The sequence below is a fragment of the Sinocyclocheilus rhinocerous genome, unplaced genomic scaffold, assembly GCF_001515625.1.
Source record: "Sinocyclocheilus rhinocerous isolate Xijiao unplaced genomic scaffold, SAMN03320098_v1.1 scaffold1709, whole genome shotgun sequence".
In the NCBI taxonomy this organism is placed as follows: domain Eukaryota; kingdom Metazoa; phylum Chordata; class Actinopteri; order Cypriniformes; family Cyprinidae; genus Sinocyclocheilus; species Sinocyclocheilus rhinocerous.
Window position 1 is genome coordinate 10442 of NW_015649593.1, and position 8234 is coordinate 18675.

Here is an 8234-nt window from a genome sequence, read left to right on the forward strand (position 1 = left end):
ATTTTCTTTCTGATGTTTGATTTACATTATTGACACAAATGGTAACAGCAGCTATATTAGGCTGCATTATAGTTCACCCAAAGATGAAAATTCTGTTGATGTTCTAAACCTGTATGAGATTCCTTCATGCTGTTGAACACAAAATAATATATTTGGAACAATATTGGTAACCAAACTGTTGCTGGGCCCTCACTACTTCCATATATGAAAAAAACACACACTATTGGAGTCAGTTGGGACCAGAAACTGGTTACGATCATTCTTCAAAATATCTTCTTTTATGTTGAGGAGGAAAAGGAAATTCATAGAGGTTTAGAACAATTTGAGGGTAAGTATATGACAGTATCTTCATTTTTGGGTGAATATCCTTTTAAGATCTCATCATATAGGCTAAGGATGTCATATAGCCTAACACATGCTTTATCTTTAACTATTAACATTCATTTAAGACACAAATAACTGTGTTTACGAGGATACTCGCAAAGACGGGCATTTTGACACATAACTATGTGTATTTGACCGTTTAAGCACAAGGAGCGAAAGTTTAGTCAATAATACGAGCAGGTGTAGAAACCGTTTTAACGCACGCATTTTCCAGAATGAATTCTGCCCCGCAGCGTAATGTCCATGAACAGTATAAACCATTTGTTTTAAAACCTGCTTAAAACGCCTTGAAATGATAAGCTTAGACTACATCATGACGCGCTTCAATCAACGATTGATATATTTCTACGTTATTATCTCCCAACCCTTAAATGAATATAGTTTGTTCAAACACAAAAACAATATAAATCCAGTTAATAATCAAACTAACCTAAAATCTGTGTGGACGATGACACTGTTTTTATCTGCTCCATGTGCCCGGTTCACTTGCTGTTCCAGCAACTTCCACTCCATCATCAGCTTTAGTAAAATAACCTGATAGCTGGGGAATTTACTAAGTCATGTTTTTTATGTTGTTTGTATTTGAAGTTTTTCGTTTTTTGAGCCCCTCTCTGTTTTAGAATTGCTGACATTTTTACTTATTGAATGTTGTTCTTTGCGCGACCATTTCCAGATTACTCCAGAACAAAGTGAAGAGAGGTGAATGCAGACATACTGGGCAGTAATCACCTGATAGATACGTGCGCATATCGTTCAAAAGTCAAATATGGAATAAATGCATTTGATTGGTAAACCAAATTCAGACTTTACGTTTCAATTTCAAATGGTAATGCATGGAATTTACGGAAAAACTAAACTAAATAACAGCGCTAATAAATGGGGGACGTAGTGGCTTTGGCGATCGGCGCTCTAGTCAATCTACTCCACAGCCAATCACGGGCCCCCTCCTTGCTCGGGCCCCGGGGCTTCAGCCCCGCCTAGCCCTATGGTTAAAACGGCCCTGATCACGACATGTGCGGGGTAAGAACTGGACGATGATCCGCCGCGGGTTGGAGTTTCCAGACTTGGGGCCAAGTCTATGCGCGATGTCGACCATGTCCTGTAGTTTCTCCGCGGAGTGTGGAGAGAGGTTCCTGAACAGCTCAATGATAACCATTTTGACGTTTTCCCCTTCATGCTCAGGTATCCCAGCAACACGGAGTTTCCATCTGCGTTTGTAGCTATTCAATCCGCTGCATTTCTCCTTGAGAGACTTGTTTTCCTTTTCGAGGTTCTCTTTGATTGCAGAGAAAGCACCTTCTCCATCACGTCTTCCACCTGTCTATTAATGGCTTCAAGCGAGCAGGTAAGCTTGCAGATTGAAGAGGTGTTTTCCTTCACCGACGCCTCTACGGACTGCAGTTTTACCAACGACTCTTCTTGTAACTTGCTGATTTTTTCGATTGCCGCTAGCAGCACAGAGTTAGATACCGTGTCGGGGGTGTTTGTTCGAGATTTCTTCTGAGCAGGGGACTTACTAGGTGTGTCCAGAGAGCTCCCAAATGCATTTTCTAGGCGTCTTGCATAATTATGCACCTTTAGATTATCGCTGTTTGCAGAAGCCTCAACAGAGGCTGTGTCCATATCTTCGTCCATGTTTGTAGCAACCGAGCTTTACTCAAGCGTAGAAAGTAACAGAAAACTAAAAAAAGGGTCCCAAAATCGCTAAAGACAGTCTTAAAAGAGTATGCTGAACTTCCGCAACAAGTTATAGAAAAGATTTAAGCACCGCATATAAAATAGAATAAGAGCGAGATAAAGTTGCTGTTAACGCGGCGCCATCTTGACACCCCCCTATCTCAATATGAAACTGTAACTAAAGCAAAACGCTCCGGTTACTATCGTAATCTCGGTTCCCTGAGAGCGGGAACGAGACATCACAGAGATATTTCTCCGTTATGAGAACTCCTTCCCTTCCAACCTTTCCTGAAGTCCTATTGGCTCCCGCCAGCGCAAAAAAACGGGGCCAGAGAGCGTGTCGAGCACACGAGAATGCAGAGCATTCAGCTCCTCTGATATCCCCGAAGCAGCCACACATGAAGGCTCCATAACTCCGGGTTCGGGTGCCACACCGAGCCGCTCACTTGAGACAGCAGATCCTTCCTGATGGGGATCGGCCAGGCCGGCGCCACCAGCAGCTCTGTCAGGTCCGGGAACCAAGGCTGGTTCGGCCAGTTCGGGGCGATGAGTATCACCGAAGCCCCCTCCTCCCTGATCTTGCATAACACCAGTGGCAATATCTTGATTGGAGGAAACGCGTACAGCCTGGCTGCTGGCCAGTGCGATGTCAGAGCGTCCCCTTCCAGCGGGGAGTGAGACAGGGAGAAGAACAGGGGGCAGTGCGCATTCTCGCTCGTGGCGAACAGATCCACCTCCGCTCTCCCGTAGCGGGTCCAAATCATCGGAACCGACTCGGGGTTCAACCTCCACTCTCCTTGAGGAATCCCCTTCCTCGGAAGCATGTCCGCCCCGCGGTTCAGGAGACCGGGGATGTGCGCTGCTCTGATGGAGAGAAAGTGACGGTCTGCCCATAACAGGAGATTCGCTGCTTACTTGTACAAAGCTCTGGAACGTACGCCTCCTTGGTGATTTATGTACGAGACCACAGACATGTTGTCGGTGCGAATCAGTACCTGTCGCTGTTCCAGCTGCGGCCGAAAATCCTTTAGAGCTAAGAACACTGCTTCCAGCTCCAAGCGGTTTATGTGCCACCGGCTCTGGGGTTCTGACCACAGCCCCGAAGCCGGCATGCCCTCGCACACTGCTCCCCAGCCGCGAGTCGATGCGTCCGTCGTGACCACAACGCGTGACGTCACCAAGCCCGGGGGAACCCCCCGGCTGAAGAGATCTGGGTTGCGCCACGGCCTCAGAGCTTCGATGCAGCCGCGGGAGACCGCGATGCGCAAACGGCCCAAAGTCCACGCCGTCCAAGGGACTCGAGATTTCAACCATAATTGCAGGGGGCGCATGTGTAGTAAGCCCAGATGACATACCGCTGCAGCAGACGCCATGAGCCCCAGCAGCCTCTGAAATTCCTTCAAGTGAACAGAGCTGCTCAGTCTGAAATGGCGCTGGGAAGACAAAATGGCCGCCGAGCGCTCCCGAGAGAGGCGGGCTCTCATCTCCACCGAGTCGAAGCACACTCCCAGATATGTTATAGACTGACTCGGGGCGAGAATGCTCTTCTGCATGTTGACACATAGCCCTAGGGACTCCAAGTGACGAAGGTGACGAAGCATATGGCTGACTAGCGTGTCCCGGGACTGAGCTAAAATCAGCCAATCGTCCAGATAGTTGAGATAGTTGAGCCCGCTCGCTCTGAGGGGGGAAAGTGCTGCATCCATGCACTTCGAGAAAGTGCGCGGGGCCAAAGCCAGCCCGAACGGGAGAACAGAGTATTGGTACGCTGTGCCCTCGAAAGCAAACCTCAGAAAACGTCTGTGATGCGGTGCTATCTGAATGTGAAAGTACGCGTCCTTTAAATCCACGGACGCAAACCAGTCCCCGGGGCGAATTTGCGCCAGGATTTGTTTCAGCGTTATCATCCTGAATGGACGCTTGCAAAGCGCTCTGTTGATGGGCCTGAGATCTAGAATCGGGCGGAGTCCCCCGTCTCTTTTGGGTACCACGAAATAGCGGCTGTAAAACCCGCTCTCCAGCTCGCTGGGAGGGACTCGTTCCATCGCTCCTTTTTCGAGCAGACTGCATACCTATTGTCTCAGAACCAGAGCGTTTCGGGGCAATGTTAGAGACTGCACCACGCCATTGAAACGGGGTGGTCTGCGTCTGAATTGAAGGGTATACCCACGCTCTATCACACCGAGTAGCCAGCGCGAGATTCCCGGAATAACTTCCCACGCGCTCAGGAACTGACATAGCGGCTTTTGCGGCTTGGTCGTTGGATGCGCCGGCGAGTGTGTGGGCGGCGGCTCTGCACTGCTCTGAGGCGGGGCGAGCGCCACCGCACTGACTGAGTGAGGAGGAAATAGCTCTTTTTGTGAGAATGTATGCATTTTTATTGAATGAACATCCAACACACAAACATTTGAAAACATGAACTTGTGGCGCTTGGGAGCCGGGCCGCTCACGCACTCTCCTCCTCTCTTCAGACCGTCAGGAAGGGGAACCCCCCGGCTGAAGAGATCTGGGTTGCGCCACGGCCTCAGAGCTTCGATGCAGCCGCGGGAGACTGCGATGCGCAAACGGCCCAAAGTCCACGCCGTCCAAGGGACTCGAGATTTCAACCATAATTGCAGGGGGCGCATGTGTAGTAAGCCCAGATGACATACCGCTGCAGCAGACGCCATGAGCCCCAGCAGCCTCTGAAATTCCTTCAAGTGAACAGAGCTGCCCAGTCTGAAATGGCGCAGGGAAGACAAAATGGCCCGCCGAGCGCTCCCGAGAGAGGCGGGCTCGCATCTCCACTGAGTCGAAGCACACTCCCAGATACGTTATAGACTGACTCAGGGCAAGAATGCTCTTCTGCATGTTGACACATAGCCCTAGAAACTCCAAATAACGAAGCAGCGTGTCTATATGGCTGACTAGCGTGTCCCGGGACTGAGCTAAAATCAGCCAATCGTCCAGATAGTTGAGAACGCGCATCCCACTCGCTCTGAGGGGGGATCCATGCACTTCGAGAAAGTGCGCGGGGCCAAAGCCAGCCCGAACGGGAGAACAGAGTATTGGTACGCTGTGCCCTCGAAAGCAAACCTCAGAAAGCGTCTGTGATGCGGTGCTATCTGAATGTGAAAGTATGCGTCCTTTAAGTCCACGGACGCAAACCAGTCCCCGGGGCGAATTTGAGCCAGGATTTGTTTCAGCGTTATCATCCTGAATGGATGCTTGCAAAGCGCTCTGTTGATGGGCCAGAGATCTAGAATCGGGCGGAGTCCCCCATCTCTTTTGGTTACCAAGAAATAGCGGCTGTAAAACCCGCTCTCCAGCTCGCTGGGAGGGACTCGTTCTATCGCTCCTTTTTCGAGCAGACTGCATACCTCTTGTCTCAGAACCAGGGCGTTTCGAGGCAATGTTAGAGACTGCACCACACCATTGAAACGGGGTGGTCTGCGTCTGAATTGAAGGGTATACCCACGCTTTATCACACCGAGTAGCTAGCGCGAGATTCCCGGAATAACTTCCCATACGCTCAGGAACTGACATAGCGGCTTTAGCGGCTTGGTCGTTGGATGCGCCGGCGTTGGCGTGTGTGTGGGCGGCGGCTTGCTCTGAGGCGGGGCGAGTGGCACCGCATTGACTGAGTGAGGAGGAAATAGCTCTTTTTGTGAGAATGTATGCATTTTTATTGAATGAACATCCAACACACAAACATTTGAAAACATGAACTTGTGGCGCTTGGGAGCCGGGCCGCTCACGCACTCTCCTCCTCTCTTCAGACCGTCAGGACGACGGCTTAGCCGCCGGCGGCGGGCGAGAGTCACGTCGCGGGCTCCTCCGCTGGCCGTGGCGTTTCCTCCCGGGACCCCACGCCTTCCTGCGGAAATCCGGCTCCTGGCGAGGAGCAGTAACGTTAGCCGTCACCGCTGCGGTCGCTGGCCTGGGGTTATCCCTCCGCTGGGAAGAGCCAGGTGCCGACGAGGATCTGGATCTCGCCATCTGCTGCTGGAAAGCACACCTCGGCATCACGTGACTCATGGCTTTGGCGCGCTTTTGAGCCTCCGCGAAGCGCTCAGTAATGGACTCCACAGCGTCACCAAAAAGGCCGGAGGGAGTCACAGGAGCGTTCAGTAGCACTTTACGGTCAGCATCCTTGAGGTCAGCTAGGTTTAACCAAAGGTGCCTCTGAAGGACGACCATAAAACCCATGGCCTTACCCACAGCCTGGGCCGCTCGCTTCGTCGCCATCAGCGCGAAGTCCGTCGCCGCGCGCAGATCCTTAACGGCCTCTGCCGTGAGGGCTCCGCCCTCCGCTGCCTGCAGGAGCTTCGCCTGAAAAACCTGCAGCACTGCCATGGCGTGCAGCGCGGAATCCGCCTCACCATCAGACGCATACGCTTTATTGGCAAGGTGGGCGGTAGTCCTGCACGGCTTTGAGGGTAGGCTGATGTCTGAGCCTAGGGTCTTGGCTGCTGCAGGAAACAGGTGCGCAGCGATGGTCTCCTCGACTGGGGGAGAGCGCATGGGCCTCCGCCCCATCCACGTGGGAAAAAATGGCCTGTGTGGCAGAGTGGACGCGCGCTGATTGGGGCGCAGACCATGTTTTCACCAACTGCTCATGTACATCGGGGGAGAAGGGGGCCGACGTCCTCGAGTCAGCTTTCCGGGTGGACCTGAAATACCAGGAGTCAAGCTTACTCCTGGCAGGCTCCTCTGGAGGACTCCAGGTAAGCTCCAACTCCTGGACAGCCCTTGACAGAACCCTCATGAGCTCCTCCTGGAGGTCTGGGGGCCCCATGCTGTCCGGCTGATCGGACTCCGATCCCGCCCAATCCTCCATCTCCGAGGCAGAGATGGACATCGAGTCATCCCCCTCCTCCTGGCTAAAGGACACAAACTCCACGATGTTGGAAGGAGGGAGGAAGCAGTCCTCGGGGAGTGAGACCGGGGAACGGGGCAACCGTTGGGGTTGGTGGAGCGACAAGACGACGCTCCCATCACCAGGAGGGCCCACCAGCGACATGCTGGCGGCAGTGGGCCTCATCCCGAATAGGGCGCGAGCCACATCGCGGCGGGGCCGGAGCACGCAATGCCCGCAGTTGGACTCGTCCAGCGCCGCCTCGGCGTGGGCCAGGCCCAGGCAGGCGACGCAGTAGTCGTGCTGATCCGGCGGCTCTATCGGTCCCGCGCAGATCTTGCAGATTGTTGCCATAGTGAATTCAACAGGTGAAGTAGAAGATTCTGACGTAATTGTCGCGTGCACCGCATTTTATACTGCCTCTCGAGCTCGTCAGTATTTGCATGCGATTTGCATACTTCGCGTCAATTGGCCAGTCAGTTGGACTGGCGGGAGCCAATAGGACTTCAGGAAAGGTTGGAAGGCAAGGAGTTCCCATAACGGAGAAATATCTCCATGATGTCTCGTGAAAGCTCGAGAGGGAACAGTGATTATAATGGTGGAGTTTAACAGCCCCAATCACTTTCATTAAAGGGGTCATATGATGCGATTTCAAGTTTTCCTTTCTCTTTGGAGTGTTACAAGCTGACTGTGCATAGATAAGATCCCTGAAGTTGCAAAGACTAAAGTCTCAAAACCAAAGAGATATTCTTTATCAAAGTTAAGACTCTGCCACGCCCCCCTAAAACGGCTTTACGACGTGTGCTTGTGGTGTTCGGCCAATCACAGTGCACTGGGTCAGCTGGCCAATCAGAGCGGACTGCGCTTGTCAAAGGAGGGGGCTTTGTAGAAAACGAAGCGTTTGAGAGAGGCGGGGCATATAGGACCTACAATAATGTACAGTATTTGAAAAATAATGTGTTTTTTGAACATTAAAGCATGTCAACATATTCTGTTACACCAAATACACAAAATAATGATCTTTAAAAAAGCATCATATGACCCCTTTAAATTCAAATTTATTGCATTATATTCAATGTATTCTTCATATATGTGTGTATATGTATATACGTATATATAAGCTTCAAGTGCAGTTAATTATTTGAACGTGCATACAGACAATGGCAGTGTTGAAGCTCTTTTATTTGCCGTCAAAGGTTGAGCACTGTCGTGTGTGTATCCTGTCGTAAAATGCGGCGAAACGTCCTACACGACGGTAATAATGTGATTAAGGTGTAAAATAGGAATACTCCACATGTCTTAATTCGATTTCTGTTTACTTCGATTATGACTTTAG

The 8234-nt window shown here is 51.3% G+C and overlaps 1 pseudogene; it reads right to left on the bottom strand.

Annotated features, from left to right (window-relative positions):
• Nucleotides 1-2398: 2398 nt before the first annotated feature.
• Nucleotides 2399-4803, bottom strand: LOC107710881 (uncharacterized; annotated as a pseudogene).
• Between the last annotated feature and the right edge of the window lie 3431 nt (nt 4804-8234).